Genomic DNA, 15887 nt, shown 5'->3' on the forward strand with positions numbered 1-15887 from the left:
AAATATCTGCAACTGGTTTTCTTTTATGTTCCCAGTATCCTAGGGTCACAGCAGGTCTTATCAGAGGCTTTTTCAGTTTCTAGCTCTCTGCTGCATCCCCTGCAGCCTTCAACTTTCCGGAAACCTGTCCTCTGTGCCTCTTGTCCCTAGGACAGTTTCTCCTAGGACATTCTTCCCCTCACCTGACACCAGCAGTTCTCTCTGACCAATTATGCAGGACAGGGGGGACAGGAAACCCTTACTGCTAGAAGACATCACAGTCCCTCAAACTGGGAAGCACACTTTGCAAAGGAATGCCAAAGAACCAGCATACGAATAAAAACAACGTGGCTTAGGGGTACCATACACTAACTTTTGATTGAATCAGGCAGGAGGCAGATGCCAGGCAACTTTAGTATTAAGTCAGGGGACTCTGGCACAGGAGAAATGTCCTTTTTGGCTATTTCCTTCATGACCAAGTGATTTAAGACCTGCTTCTCTTTCTCTCACAGAAATATCCTTAGGGAGAAATAATCCCGTCAAGAATTATTGATTAAATTGCATCGGTGCCTTTGGCTAGTGATTTGAAACAAAATTGGACTTAGGTGTTTATTACGTAGCACAGTGATATATAAATAAGAGGAACTATACATCAATGCACAGAAACCATCATAAATCATTTATATGACCTATAAACCACTCTAAATGCACAGAAAACAGAGTAGACTGTTACCAACTACTTGGAAGGGCAGACGTCCAAAATCTCTCAGTTGTAGGAACCACAAAAACGGTAAAAGCAAACAAGAAACTAACTTTGAGGGTCATACATCCTGAAATGACGACCACAGTAACTTTGGTGAACATCCGTCATCCTGTATAGATACAAAATGAAAGCAGTAAGAAAACTTTTTTTCTTGTGATGAGAATTCTTAGGATATACTCTCTTTACAACTCTCCTGTAGAACACGCAGCAGCGTTAATTATATCCACCATGTTGTACATTACACCCCTAGTCCTTATTCATCTCTTTTTATTTTGGTTTTTTTTTTTTTTTTTTTTTTTTTGCCGTGCCAGGTCTTAGTTGCAGCATGCGGACTTCTTAGTTGCAGCACGTGAGATCTTAGTTCCCCGACCAGGGATCAAACCCAGACCCCCTGCATTGGGAGCGTGGAGACTTACCCACTGGACCACCAGGGAAGTCCCCTTATTCATCTTATAACTGGATGTTTGCACCTTGTGACCACCGTTACCTAAGTCCCGGTCCCTTCAGCTCCCGACTCCAGTTAACTACAACTCTGATCTCTTTTTCTATGAGTTCGTTTGGTTTTGAAGTGTAATTGACCTATGACTCTATGTTAGTTCCCGATACACAAAACAGTGGTTGGATACTTACATACATTTCGAAATGATTACCACGATGCCTAGTTAAGGTCTGTCACCATACAAAGGCATTATACATAATTAGGTATATTAAAAATTTAATAGTGCGCATATTATGCATATATTATATTTAATGTAATTTCTCCAAAGAAGATATACAGATTGCTAACAAACACATGAAAGAATGCTCAACCTCATTAATCATTAGAGAAATGCAAATCAAAACTACAATGAGATATCATCTCACACCGGTCAGATTGGCCATCATCAAAAACTTTAGAAACGATAAATGCTGGAGAGGGTGTGGAGAAAAGGGAACCCTCTTGCACTGCTGGTGGGAATGTAAATTGATACAGCCGCTATGGAGAACAGTATGGAGGTTCCTTAAAAAACTACAAATAGAACTACCATACGACCCAGCAATCCCACTACTGGGCATATACCCTGAGAAAACCATAATTCAAAAAGAGTCATGTACCAAAATGTTCACTGCAGCTCTATTTACAATAGCCAGGACATGGAAGCAACCTAAGTGTCCATCGACAGATGAATGGATAAAGAAGATGTGGCACATATATACAATGGAATATTACTCAGCCATAAAAAGAAATGAAACTGAGTTATTTATAATGAGGTGGATGGACCTGGAGTGTGTCATACAGAGTGAAGTCAGAAGGAGAAAAACAAATACCGTATGCTAACACATATATATGGACTGTAAGGGAAAAAAATGTCATGAAGAGATCAGTGGTAGGACGGGAATAAAACACAGACTTACTCGAGCATGGACTTGAGGATATGGGGAGGGGGAAGGGTAAGCAGTGAGGAAGTGAGAGAGTGGCAGGGACATATACACACTACCAAATGTAAATTAGATAGCTAGTGGGAAGCTGCTGCATAGCACAGGGAGATCAAGCTCGGTGCTTTGTGACCACCTAGAGGGGTGGGATAGGGAGGGCGGGAGAGAGGGTGATGCAAGAGGGAAGAGATATGGGAACATATGTATATGTATAACTGATTCAGTTTGTTGTAAAGGAAAAACTAACACACTATTGTAAAACAATTATACTCCAATAAAGATGTTAAAAAAAATTTAATAGTGCGCATGTTATGCATATATTATATTTAATGTAATTTATAATACTTAATATAAATATGTATGTATAATAGACGGCAGATATGTTATATAAATATATATAATATATATGTATAATGCAATACAATGCATATAAATGCAGTATTAGAGAAATCATAAATCATATTGTAAATAACATATTTCTCATAATATAAAATATCTTAATTTTACATTATTTTGAAACACTGGATGTTAACTAAACATATCGTGGTGATTTCTCAATGTATACATAAATCAAATTCATTCTATTGTACCCCTTAAACTAATGCAACGGTATATGTCAATTATATCTTAATAAAACTTGAACAGAAGTTTTAAAATTAAAAAAAAAAAGAGATTGGTGGCCTCAGAAATGAATCAAAGATTTACTGCTGCATCGTGGCTCTACCCAAGTAAGCGAGAGTTTCCATGCTTTGAAAATCATGGGTACCTGTCTTCACTCCTCTCCGTATTTGGTGTTTTTCTCAGCCAGGGGTTGGTTCCAGTGAATGTCTGTGGACTCCCGTGTACTCAATAATTTTCATGTACTGTTCCCCAAATTCTCATCTACTGCAGACATGAGCATTTTACAGGTGAGAAAACTGAGGTACAGGAGATTCGGGAACGGCCCAGAGCCATGCAGACAGCCGGTGGTGGGGTTAGTACCTGCAGGCGGCAGTGTGGACAGGTTGCACGTTGCATCTGCTCCCAGCGTGAGGTACGGGTCACAGGTGGCAAGGGGAAGGCACGCAGTAGTCCAGAGTAAAATACAGACAGACCGGGAACCAGGACGTTACTAGGATAACCCCCAGGTTGAGCCGGTGGACATCTTTTTAAGTGATTAAATCCAATCCTTTTTTAACCTCAGACGTGTAGATAATTACACCCAGCCCTTGATTTCAACTCTACATGCAGGCTGATGGAAAAAGAAATGTTGCAAGTCGTTCTAAAAATGACAGACATCACTGTAGAAAAATGCATTTACCAAGCTGTAGGCATGTCATGTTTTGTCATGGGATAAAAAGGGTGACTTCTCTGTGGAGGGTTTATTGCTCAAAAAGATGTTTGTGCCTCAAACCTGGCCATAGGCAAGACTCTAGTTTATGACAGGTGTCCATTTGCCCGTACACACACACACACACACACACCTGTGCGTTTCCAGTTTGATGGTCTGCAAACAGGCAAGACTTGCCCAGATAAGGAATGAGAGACTAACGAGGTCACAAGGAAAACTCAGACGTCTTCAAGTTGGCATTTGGGGAAAACAAAAAGACAAGCTCATCTTTCAAATCTCACACCACCCTAGGTATGAAAACGAAAAAACAGCTGAAACGTATCAGAAGAGAGTGACTGCCAGGGAAAAGACTGACATATCCTGAGGCTGTTGCCTTTTTCTTCCCCCTTTTAACTTTTTTATTTCTTTAAATTAATTTTTATTGGAGTTGAGTTGCTTTACAATGGTGTGTTAGTTTCTACTGTACAGCAAAGAGAATCAGCTCTACGTATACACGTATCCCCTCTTTTTTGGATTTCCTTCCCATTTATTTTCCCCTTCTTAAAACATACAATATCTGTCTCAACTATTAAAACATACAATATCTGTCTCAACTATTAAAACAACATACAATATCTGTCTCAACTATTAAAACAACATACAGTATCTGTCTCCACTATTAAAACAACATACAAAAAAACCCACAACATACAATATCTGTCTCAACTATTAAAACAACATACAACATCTGTCTCAACTCTTTCCTTTTCTTAGTTGTTTGCCTCTTGCTGTCTTTAAATATCAGATCCTCCTTCTAACTGGTAACTGGTCAGGGAAACCATTCATTTTTAGCCCTAACCCCCAGACACCTTCAAAGACAATCTGTGAGGCACAAGACTGTATTTTCAGGCTTCTCCAGAGAAACAACCCCACCAATAGAACATATATTAACATAGATATACAGAGACAGATGGCAGCTATGGATAGATATAGGTATAGATTTAGATGCAGATATGGATATAGAGATAGCTATAGATATAAAGCAACTCATTACCAGGAACTGGCACATGAAATTATAGATGCTAAGAAGTGCCATCGTATTTCTCCCCCTTCCCCCAAAACAAGCACACATGAAAACTCACCAAAGACAGACCGTGTCAATGAAAATAGGAATGGGATAGATATGGTGAACTCGAGTCGATGTTTTCCAAGACTATTGGCATCTGAGGGACAAAATCTGTTGACTATACAGGGATACTAATTAAGGTAGCCAAATTTAGCAGTATTTATGGAACCCCCTCATTCAAACACACTGCTCTTCTGTCTCCCAACCTGTGCTGGTACTTTCTGAAAATGGATGTTGGCTTTTCCCCTTGCAAGCACCCCTTAGGTAGCCTGTTGATAAGCCCTTGTCATCTCTTTCTGAACTCTGGTTGCTGATCTGTGACATCCACCCAAATGCTTTGCTTCTCAGAACCTTTAAAACGAGCACCCCATAATAGTCACCAATGTGTCCACCTTCTCTCGTCCTGGCTTTCATGTTGTCCACTCTCCCTTGCACAGAAATTCAAGAAGAGTTGAAGACACTATGATCTCTTTTTTTCCAGTAAGCAGCTTGAAGTAACCTCTAAAAATGGGTCGCTATTCACTTGACCCAGAAAACCCTACAAGATGATGCAAATCAAGAGGTTCAAGTCTTCGTGTTCACTTTAAAAACACACATGAAACTGCCTAGGCCATTAAGGGTAGACATATCCAAAAAGCCACCAAGTATCTAAAGGACGTCACTTTACAGAAGCAATGGGTGCCATTCCGTCCTCACAATGGTGGAGCTGGTTGGTGTGTCCAGTGGGGCTGGATGCAGGGTCGGTGGCCCAAAAGGAGTGCTGAATCTTTACTGCACATGCTCACAAATGCAGAGAGTTAACGCTGAACTTAAGGGCTTAGATGTACATTCTCTGGTCATTGAGCACATCCAGGTGAACAAAGCCCCCAAGACGCAGCTCAGGACTTAGAGAGCTCATGGTCGGACCAACCCGTACGTGAGCTCTCCCCGACACACTGAGATGATCCTTACTGAAAAGGAAGAGACTATCCCTAAACCAGAAGAGGAGGTTGCACAGGAGAAAAAGATATCCCAGAAGAAACTGAAGAAACAAAAACTTACGGCCCTGGGAATAAACGCTGCAAAAAGAAATTATGACGTCGATAAACGCAGGTCCATCAAATATGCAGAAATTATAACTATATGAAGGATATCGGTCCCTGAAAGGGACTCTAGGCGTGATCATTTTACAACTCCCTGCATATATACTCACTCTACTGGTTTGTCTCTGAACGTGATGACACCATTCAAATTCTTTTAATTTTTTTCTGATTGTCTTCACATCGTTAAGGTGAAGGGAAAACGATTCATAATACGCTGTAAAGCATCTAAAGGAACGCTCATCTATTTTACTGCTTGCATCTAGACACCTGTTAATTCAAATTTTAAGGCTTAAGTTGAGATGGATTTTGAATTAGCAATGATTTTAGGCTACTGCTACTTATATCACACGGCTCATGGCAAGCCACTTAGGAATCTTGGGGGCATTCATATCACCTGTCAGGCATAAATGGGCATAGAAACAGGGGAAATGCTGCAAGAACACTCAAATCTCGGGAAATGAGCTGCTAACTTAGCAAGTTGTGCTTGCTTCAGACTAAGCAAACAGTGTAAAGCAAACTGGTTTTGTAGCAAGGTGCAAGTGGCTATGTTTTGCTCTTAAAATAACGTAAAACCCTATAATGCAAAGAAGGGAAGAAGGCAATGGTTTGTATCATAGACAAATGCTGTGTTTGGTCAGCTTATTCCAACATGCATGTGAATAAGCCGCTTGGGTTTTGTTTGTGTGTTTTGAGGAAGCAACGCTGAGTTGCTTTAAGCCACATCCTGCAGGGTCTGATCAGTGCCCTTGGAGAATGGAGGTGATGCTGACCAACGACCTTAAAGATAGGAAAGGAGGACATTCACACGTCCTTTTGCTACTTTTCCTTGAAGGTTTCTGGGGCCGTGCCCAAAATAAATTTTACAGTAGTAATGTGCCAGTGACAAGATCAGTTTTATAGTAATATGCCATTGACAAGATCAGTTTTATAGTAATGTGCCAGGGACAAGATCAGTTTTATGGCTAATGCCATCAAAGCAGTCCCTGTGACAATTTCAATCATCTACGCAGACTTAAAAATTTATTTAGCCACAGTAATTGGGAACAAGACAGAGTAACGTTGGCAGTGAGAAGAAACCCAAGAAACAGACCCTTGAATGGACGGAGGGAAAGGAGGGAAGATGGCGGCATGGGCGTGCCCTCGCGAAGACCAGTCTGACTCATGAGAACAGTCTCCTTGCCTCGGACGGATCTCTCTCTTGGGATGACCAAGGGGCCAGGACAGTGGCCCTCTCTTAGCAGGATCACGGTGGGATGGAGAGGGGAAAACATGTGGTGAAGTGGCCGGGTTAAAAACAGGTGATCTTTTACATCTTTGCTTTAAAAGACTGGGTACTGTGTACATTCCCGTATGATGGGGATATTCCTGGAAATCTTGTCCCGGTTGCAGCCCTGATGGCTTATACCAAACAGACAATCAGCGTAGCCCTCGCTGGCCAAGCCCACACTTCTTACATTTCTGAAGCCAGACAGGACCTTCCTCATGGGAGGGTCTGCAGGACCCCCCCTGAGGCCAGCTGCCTGAACCCAGAAAGACCCTGAGTTCTCGGTAAGCAACCTGAAGAACTGAACTCCCTGTGGAAGTCACAGTTGGCCATCAGATCACCACTCCCCTCCCAACTCAGCTTTTACAATAAAAACTAACTTTATTCTGACCTCCTCAGATGAAACAGAACTCTATCCACACTCATTATATCTCACTTAAGGACGTTAAGATGTAGTTCGATAGGTGGAGATGTGCAAAGAGAACCCTCCAACAGAATCACCTCAAAAAACAAAACAATGGCAAATCCATGGGAAGCAAAACATGATAACGTTTTTTGTTCATTCCTCCATCTTTTTTGGGGGGGGGCTGATATAATGGTATAATATATAACATATTGTATATTATATTCCATAAGCATGTGTGTTTAATGCACTTTGACAAAGGCATACTGCATAAGATAAAGGGAATACTTATCACATGACAATCTCCAAACTACAATTATCTACAGGCAATAAGAATGCAAAGTGAGCACATGTTATGTCAGGCAATTAGTTGGACTGTCAATTTTATTTTGTGTAGTAGGTGATAACATCCATTCTTAGAATATGATAAACTTTTTTTGTTAAACCATATTCTAAGAGATATGTAATATCTTGATCTTTTTATGTAATGGATATTTTTATTATTTATTTCTATTGATGTACAGCTGATGTACAATATAATGTAAGTTTCAGGTGTACAATATCGTGATTCACAATTTTTAAAGATAATATTCCATTTAAAGTTATAAAATATTGGCTATATACCCTGTGCTGTTTTGTTATATTCATTCGTTTCCACAACTGAATTTTTATGTGTTTCTGATTTGCATCTTCTTTTCTGTGTGTCCCTCTCTTGTTCCCAACCACATATCCTAATTTATGTCAACTTAGTTTTTTCCTAATCTTGCTGCTTTATTCTTTACAATTTTAGGAGGGCAAATCCAATCACTCATAACCCTCATAACACACAGAACAGCTTTTCAGAAAGCTTAATACAGAAACACCTAAACCAGTACTAATGTTAGGATATTAAGAATTTATATTAGATTCCATGGTGGGTTTTTTTCTTCCAACACACCGAACTCAAAACAAAATTTTTTTTTTTTCCCATTGACGTAAGAGACCAAAGACCAGCCATGATGAGCAGAGAAGACGTAATACCCTCAACCTCAAAGGACAAAATTAAGATTACTGCCATTTCAGTGATTTTTATCTCCAGGACATACCACAATACAAAATGTTTGTTTAAAAAAATCCACATTTTTTCTGAAGATGCTAAGTGTGGGTACTTTCCATAAGGTATGGCATGAAAAGGACTAAATAATAAACAGGGAAAGGGTTTCCATAGTCACAAAGGGCAAATTATCATTTTACATTGCGGGAATGCATTTTGAATATACTATAAGTGCTAACGCTTGGGCTTTTAAGACTTTATGATGTGGCCGTATTATTAGCATTTTTTCCAATTCCTTTAAGACGCAGGGACTCTGTATTCCAACTCAGCTCATACACTGTGCTTACATTTTCATGTTAAATGCTAGCCTTCCATCCAAAACACTGCTTGGCCCAGAAAGCTAAAACGCCAGCTAGGAGTATGGAGCGCTTCTTATCAGGGGTCGCGCCTTCAGGTCTTAGCTTAAGGAAAGTGGCACACAAATGCACTGCGATGCGCTGAAATTAAAACTGCCAAAGCCACCAAAAACACAGAGCGTTCTGAAAATTGCATTTTATTCCCCAAACCGAGGAATAATGCGGCGTGGTATAAGTTACAAGCCTAAGGGTCATTTTATGAATCTTAACATACGCAGATTCTATGAAAGGGGCCCTCATAATGAAAATAATGATACATTTGCATCGAAGTATGTTCTAAAGAATGTACCTTGTAGTTGCTTCACCTAAATCTCTTTATGCTCCTTCTAGTAATACAAAAATATTGGGAGTGGAGGGTCATCACGGGTTAAGACTCCGTGCTCCCACTGCAGGGGGCAAGGGTTGGATCCCTGGCTGGGGAACTAAGATCCACATGCCACGTGGTGCGGCCAAAAAAAAAAAGAAGTATTGGGAGTAGAGAGTTATGGAGGGAAGTCTTTGGTGCAGAGCGGTCACAGAAGGCATCTCTGAAAATGTTACACTGAATGGAAGTGAGGAAGCAAGTCACGCTTGTGGAAGGGAAAAGGAACAGAAACATCAAAGACAAAATTCTTGAGGTCTGTGTTTGATAGTCATGTTCTATGAGCTACAGAGAAGCACGTGAGAATGTGGGGGGGAGCCCAGACAAAGTACAGCTGGCGAGACATGGGGAGCAATGAGCTCAGAGGGGGAGAAAGTTCTTGTAGGACTTCTGAGGACTTGATTTCACCGTGAATGGGACATGAGTCATTGGAGGGTTTCGAGAACAAGCCAGGGTTGCCCTGACTTGGTCTAAAATGATCACTCCATCCACAGACTAAATGTCCATCAACAGAGAAATGGATAAAGAAGATGTGGTACATGTATACACTGGAACACTATTCACCCATAAACAATGAAATAATGCCATTTGCAACAATATGGATGCAACTACAGATGACCATACTAAATGCAGTCAGTCAGAAAGAGAAAGACAAATATATCATATCACTTATATGTGGAATCTTTTAAAAATGATAAAAATGAACTTATTTACAAAACAGACTCACAGACTTAGAAAACAAGCTTATGGTTACCAAAGGGGAAAGGGGGTGTGTGTGAAGGGACAGACTTGGAGTTTGGGATCAACATATACACACTACCATGTTTAAGACATATAACCAACAAGGACCTACTGTAGAGCACAGGGAACTCTGCTCACTATTCTGTGATAACCTAAATGGGAAAAGAATCTGAAAAAGAATAGATACATGTGTATGTATAACTGAACCCCTTTGCTGAACACCTGAAACTAGACAACATTGTTAATCACCCTTCTCCAATGTAAAATTTTTTAAAAAAATTTAAAAGAGTGACAAGGATGAAAGAAAAGACACCAGACATGAGAATATTACAGTTGGCAATGTGAACTATAATTGGGGTATGGAATAAAAGGATAAAAGTGTGGTAGTAGGAAACATTTAAGATTCCAGACATATTATGAAAGGAGAACAAATAGAATATGTTGATTAACTGAATGTGCATTATATATTAAAACAGCAGAAGAAATACTTTAAGATTTTTGGTCTCAGCAGCTGTTAGCCCAGCAGGATAATTTTCATGTGTATATGAGAAATGCCATGGATGGAACAGAACGGAGAATAAAGGAAGGACTTAAGCATTCATTTTTTAACATGCGAAACTGGAGGTGTCTGTAGGGCATGTAAGGTGTGCCAAATCAGCAACAGGATATGTAAGTTTAGACCTTTCTGAAGTTCTAGGGCAAGCAAAGAATGAACTGAGGCTGGATAGAAACTTGGGAGTTACCAGGGATTAAAAGGTGTTCAAAGCTGTAGAACAGCATGATATTAAATACGAAGTGAATGTATGAAAAGATGAGTTCATCCTATGAATGAGCCCAGGAACCCTCCAAATTTTAGAGTTTGGGGAAAAGAGAGGATTGCCAGAAGTGCTGGAAAAGGAGTCCAGAGGACATCCAAAAAAATAGCAACATCTTGGGGGCCAAGCAGAGAAAATGGTCAACTACTTCAAATAGAGCTGATAAACCAAGCGTAATGAGGGCAAAAAATAACCCTTGTATCTGTCAGCAGAGACAGTAGTAACCTGGATAAGAGTGTTCTTGGTGGAGTGGTCCTTCCTTTAAGAAGGAAAATCTGTGCTCCCTTCGGCAGTACATATACTAAAATTGGAACAATACAGAGAAGATTAGCATGGCCCCTGTGCAAGGATGACACACAAATTCCTGAAGCGTTCCATATTTTTATATGTATAACTGATTCACTTTGTTATAAAGCAGAAACTAACCCACCATTGTAAAGCCATTATACTCCAATAAAGATGTTTTAAAAATAAATAAATAAAATGGAAAAAAAAAAAGAAGGGAAATCTTATTGGAGTAGATTCACAAAGAAGTTCAGGAGATGAATTTGATATGGTGGGTACAGTTGAGCAGAGCTCTTTGGCAATACTGAGGGATGGGGGTAAGGTTTGCAGGGTCTCAATTTTTTTTAAGTGGTTCATATTGCAGCACATTCTATGTTGATGGAATGATCCTCTTGAGGAAACAGATCATCAGCTGAGAAGCAGAGGAGAGTGTATCCACAGAGCACTGTCCTTGTGTAGTTGAGAGAAGATAAAACCTAGTGTCCTAGGAGGTGGACTGAAAAAGATCATGCTCTGATTTATGTCAGAGAGTGTTCTGCTTATGTTTCCCTCTAAGAGTTTTACAGTGCCCGGCTTTACATTTAGGTCTTTAATCCATTTTGAGTTTATTTTTGTGTATGGTGTTAGGGAGTGTTCTAATTTCATTCTTTTACATGTAGCTGTCCCATTTTCCCAGCACCACTTACTGAGGAAACTGTCTTTTCTCCCTTGTACATTCTTGCCTTGTTGTCATAGATTAGGTGACCACAGGTGCTTGTGTTTATTTCTGGGCTTTCTATTCTGTTCCATTGATCTATATTCTGTTTTTGGACCAGTACCATACTGTCTTGATTACTATAGCTTTGTAGTATAGTCTGAAGTCAGGGAGCCCGATTCTTCAAGCTCTGTTTTTCTTTCTCGAGACTGCTTTGCTTGTAAGGGGAGGATGGGTAAATTGGAAGACTGGGATTGACACATACACACTATTATATATAAAATAGATAACTTATAAGAACCTACTGTATAGCACAGGGAACTCTACTCAATATTCTGTAATGGCCTAGATGGGAAAAGAGTCTAAAAAAGAATGGATATATGTATAACTGATTCACTTTGCTGTACATGTGAAACTAACACAACATTGTAAAGCAACTATACACCAATAAAAATCTTTTTAAAAAGAAAAACAACCTAGTATCCCAGTGGAGGGGGTGAGTTTGGGGAAGCGGAGTGGAGAAAAGACATCCACAGACACAGGCTAGACAAATCACAGACAGTCTGCAAAGTCCTCCCTCCTTTGCTCTACTATGGTCACAGAGGACATACGTTTCTCTCCTGCTCTGAACTACTGAGACATGTAGCAAGATGTCCACTAAGAGCACCCAACCTTGGGTCCTGCGGGTCTAGAGTCCTAAAAAGAGGCTAGTCACACAGGTGCATATACTGATGGATAACCAGCCATGATGCTGAGCCCAAACGTAGCTCCAGAGACACACCATCCACCTTCACGTTTACATCAAGTCACGTTGTCTCTCTGGGTCCTCTAACCCACAACCTTGGGTGTACAGAAGGACGTCATGACCCGGTCACTCTGTGAACAGTCTACTGGTCTATTCTCCACGTTTGATCGAGCCTCAACGTCATGGCTACAGAGATAAGTAAGAAGCGAGTAAAACACCTATGACTGAGCCACTATATTAACACTTTCATCAAGCTGGATCTATATAGATATGATAACATGGACACGTTCACTCGAAAACCTTTCCATTTTTCAGGAAAATGAAAAGCAAGTTCAGGGACTTCCCTGGTGGTCCAGTGCTTAGGACCCCACGCTTTCACTGCAGGGGGCGCGAGTTTAATCCCTGGCTGAGGAACTAAGATCCTACGTGCCATGCAGTATCAAGGCCAAAAAAAAAAAAAAAAAAAGAAAAGGCAAGTTCACGGGCTCACTGTGAGAAGGTGTTGGAGATTTGATCAGAAAGGAGAAATGAAAATTCAGTCTTGGCAGAATGAATTAACTAAGAGAAGAGAGGAGAACTTAGGGGAATGACTGCTGTTTACTGTGAGACAGTAGCTATCATAATTTAAAGTTAGATCATTTGAAATGTTGAGTGTTTTTCTCCAGCACCCTCGGGTTGGGGTGAGGAAAAGCTAGTCCAAGCAGGATTGGGGCTTGCTAACGGCTAATCTAGAAAGTGGAGGAATAAGCCAGTATGGGGGGTAAAGAGCAAGGATCATGGATCACAGAATCCAAACCATATTAGGAGGCAGGGGAAGACCTTTGGGGGTAAATGCAGGACCCTTCTATGTCATAGCACTTCAGAGTTTCTATAGCTGTCTCACATGCAGCCAAACACTTTATAGCCATGGTCACCCAAAGAGACTTGTGGGACAAATATTTTATCCTCATCTTCCAGATGAAGGGTCCTGGAGACCCCTTACTACAACATGGTGCTCTAAAATTCATTTCTGACTTTCCAACAGGGAAATGAATAAAGAGATCAGGAAGCAGTGATGTTGGCATTTGAGTAAGCCCCTCTTTGGCATAACCTGGACGTCTTGCCATTTTCCTCCCTTGTGAGGAAGTAAATACATTCACAGTAAACCCCATACCATCATATGTAAAGTTCTATTAAGGAATCAATATCCATCGTTTTGTTTAAGCATCAACTGTGCTTAACAGATGGTGGGGATAAAACCACAATTCGAAAAGATACATGCACCCCCCAATGTTCACTGCAGCACTATTTACAATAGCCAAGACATGGAAGCAACCTAAACGTCCATCAACAGAGGAATGGATAAAGGAGATGTGGTACATGTATACAATGGAATATTACTCAGCCATAAAAACAAAGAACAAACTAATGTCGTTTGCAGAAACATGGATGGACCTGGAGATTGTCATACTTAGTGAAGTCAGTCAGACACAGAAAGACACGTATCCTATGATATCGCTTATATGTGGAATCTAAAAACATAAGAGTACAGATGAACTTACTTACAAAACAGAAGTAGAGTCACGGATGTAGAAAACAAACTTATGGTTACCAGGGGTAAGGGCGGGGGATAACTTGGGAGACTGGGATTGAGATAAACTCACTACTATGTATAAAATAGATAACTAATAAGGACCTACTGTAGAGCACAGGGAACTCTACTCAATACTCTATCGTGGCCTACAAGGGAACAGAATCTAAAAAAGAGCAGATATATGTATATGTAGGGCTGATTCACTTTGCTGTACACCTGAAACTAACATCACACAGTAAATCAACTGTACTGCAATAAAAATTAAAACAAAAACAAAAAAAAAACTGCTAAAAACAAAAATAGAGGGTGGGTCCCACTTGACAAATGTCTTACCCCTACGCAGGTAGGAGATTAATACATCACCAGATAAAACAATGCTTTTGGGCTTCCCTGGTGGCGCAGTGGTTGAGAGTCCGACTGCCGATGCAGGGGACGCGGGTTCGCGCCCCGGTCCGGGAGGATCCCACATGCCGCGGAGCAACTAAGCCCGTGAGCCGTGGCCGCTGGGCCTGCGCGTCCGGAGCCTGTGCTCCGCAACGGGAGAGGCCACAGCGGTGAGAGGCCCGCGTACCGCAAAAAAACAAAACAAAACAAAGAAACACAAAGCCTTTTCCTGTTTTCAGCACACTCCCAAGAAGACAGACTTATACTTCTGCACTTTTGAAATGCCTGGATGGGGACCCTAACATTGAATTATTCGCAAGCCAGGAGAGCTGGTTTCACCTCTCGCTTCTGCTCAGAATGGTGCACCAGGCAGGAGGAGAAGTCATGGGGGCCGGTGTTTTTTTTCAGGGATTTCTCCGTACCAGGAATTGCCGCATTTTTGCCTGCATCACTTAATTTCAGTCTCATAACAGATATACAGTGGACCTTTGAACAACACGGGAGTTAGGGGCACCCAGCAACTGTCCAGTCAAAAATTTTCCTATGAATTTACAAAAACGTCGGACCTCCATATTCACGGTTCCACAACCACCACGGATTCAACCAACCACACAGATCGGGGCAATACTGTAGGACCTAATATATATATATATTTTTTTTAGTAGAGAAAGAATACAGTTCTGTTACTGAATGGGCTTTAAACCAGAATGTGATACACATCACAGGCAATCTACTAAGAGATTGCAAAGACAAGAAGAAATCTCCCCCTTTTATAAAGCCAAGCAGGTACAACCCATTCCATACACATTTTCAAGATAAACAACAACTAATCCTCAGCTTAGAGGACTTGGTAATACCATGTGTCACATAGTTCACCCTAAATTTTCCTGGTAATTGAGGTGACCATCTTTGTTACCTAACTGGCTTTATCCAGAGGAAAGACAAATTCTCATGGTCTACAGCTTGGAGCTCAGTGCCCACTGAAGTTAGGCTCCTACCCTCCCACCAGCAAGAGGAGCATGTGGTGGCATATGCCCTTGACATTTATATTTCAAAGGGATGGCTCCCAGGTCCTAGAGAAAGACACACCTGTGTTACAAAGCGGGCACAAGGCCTATCTAGTTCTCAAAAAGGATTTACACGCATTTCAAAGGAGGAAGAAAAAAACCTACGATCACAGGTTTTCTTAATTCTTTTTTTTTTTTGCCATTACTCTAAAAATTTATTTTAAATGTAGATGTAAAAAATAAAGAGGAAAAACACCAGACAACATTTATCAACTAACATTCTCAGACAATCCCCCGTCCCAAATGCATGAAGATTTATGGTGCGTCTGGCATCATACAACACGTTTTACATTATAGGAGAAACTCTAGCTGTTTCGTATTTCAAGCTGTCAAACTAATTTCAATATACACAGTGAAAAATGTCTAGATGTTTGAGAGGTAATCATTCTTTCATTATAAATTAATTTGTCCTTTATGATTTGAAATAAAAA

The 15887-nt window shown here is 40.6% G+C and overlaps 1 non-coding gene across 1 annotated transcript; it reads left to right on the plus strand.

Annotated features, from left to right (window-relative positions):
- Positions 1-10985: 10985 nt before the first annotated feature.
- Positions 10986-11092, plus strand: LOC131749104 (U6 spliceosomal RNA). Its single transcript, XR_009333212.1, has one exon. It is a non-coding gene; the product is annotated as a U6 spliceosomal RNA (small nuclear RNA).
- The last annotated feature ends 4795 nt before the right edge of the window (positions 11093-15887 follow it).

The sequence above is a fragment of the Kogia breviceps genome, chromosome X, assembly GCF_026419965.1.
Source record: "Kogia breviceps isolate mKogBre1 chromosome X, mKogBre1 haplotype 1, whole genome shotgun sequence".
Classification (NCBI taxonomy): Eukaryota; Metazoa; Chordata; class Mammalia; order Artiodactyla; family Physeteridae; genus Kogia; species Kogia breviceps.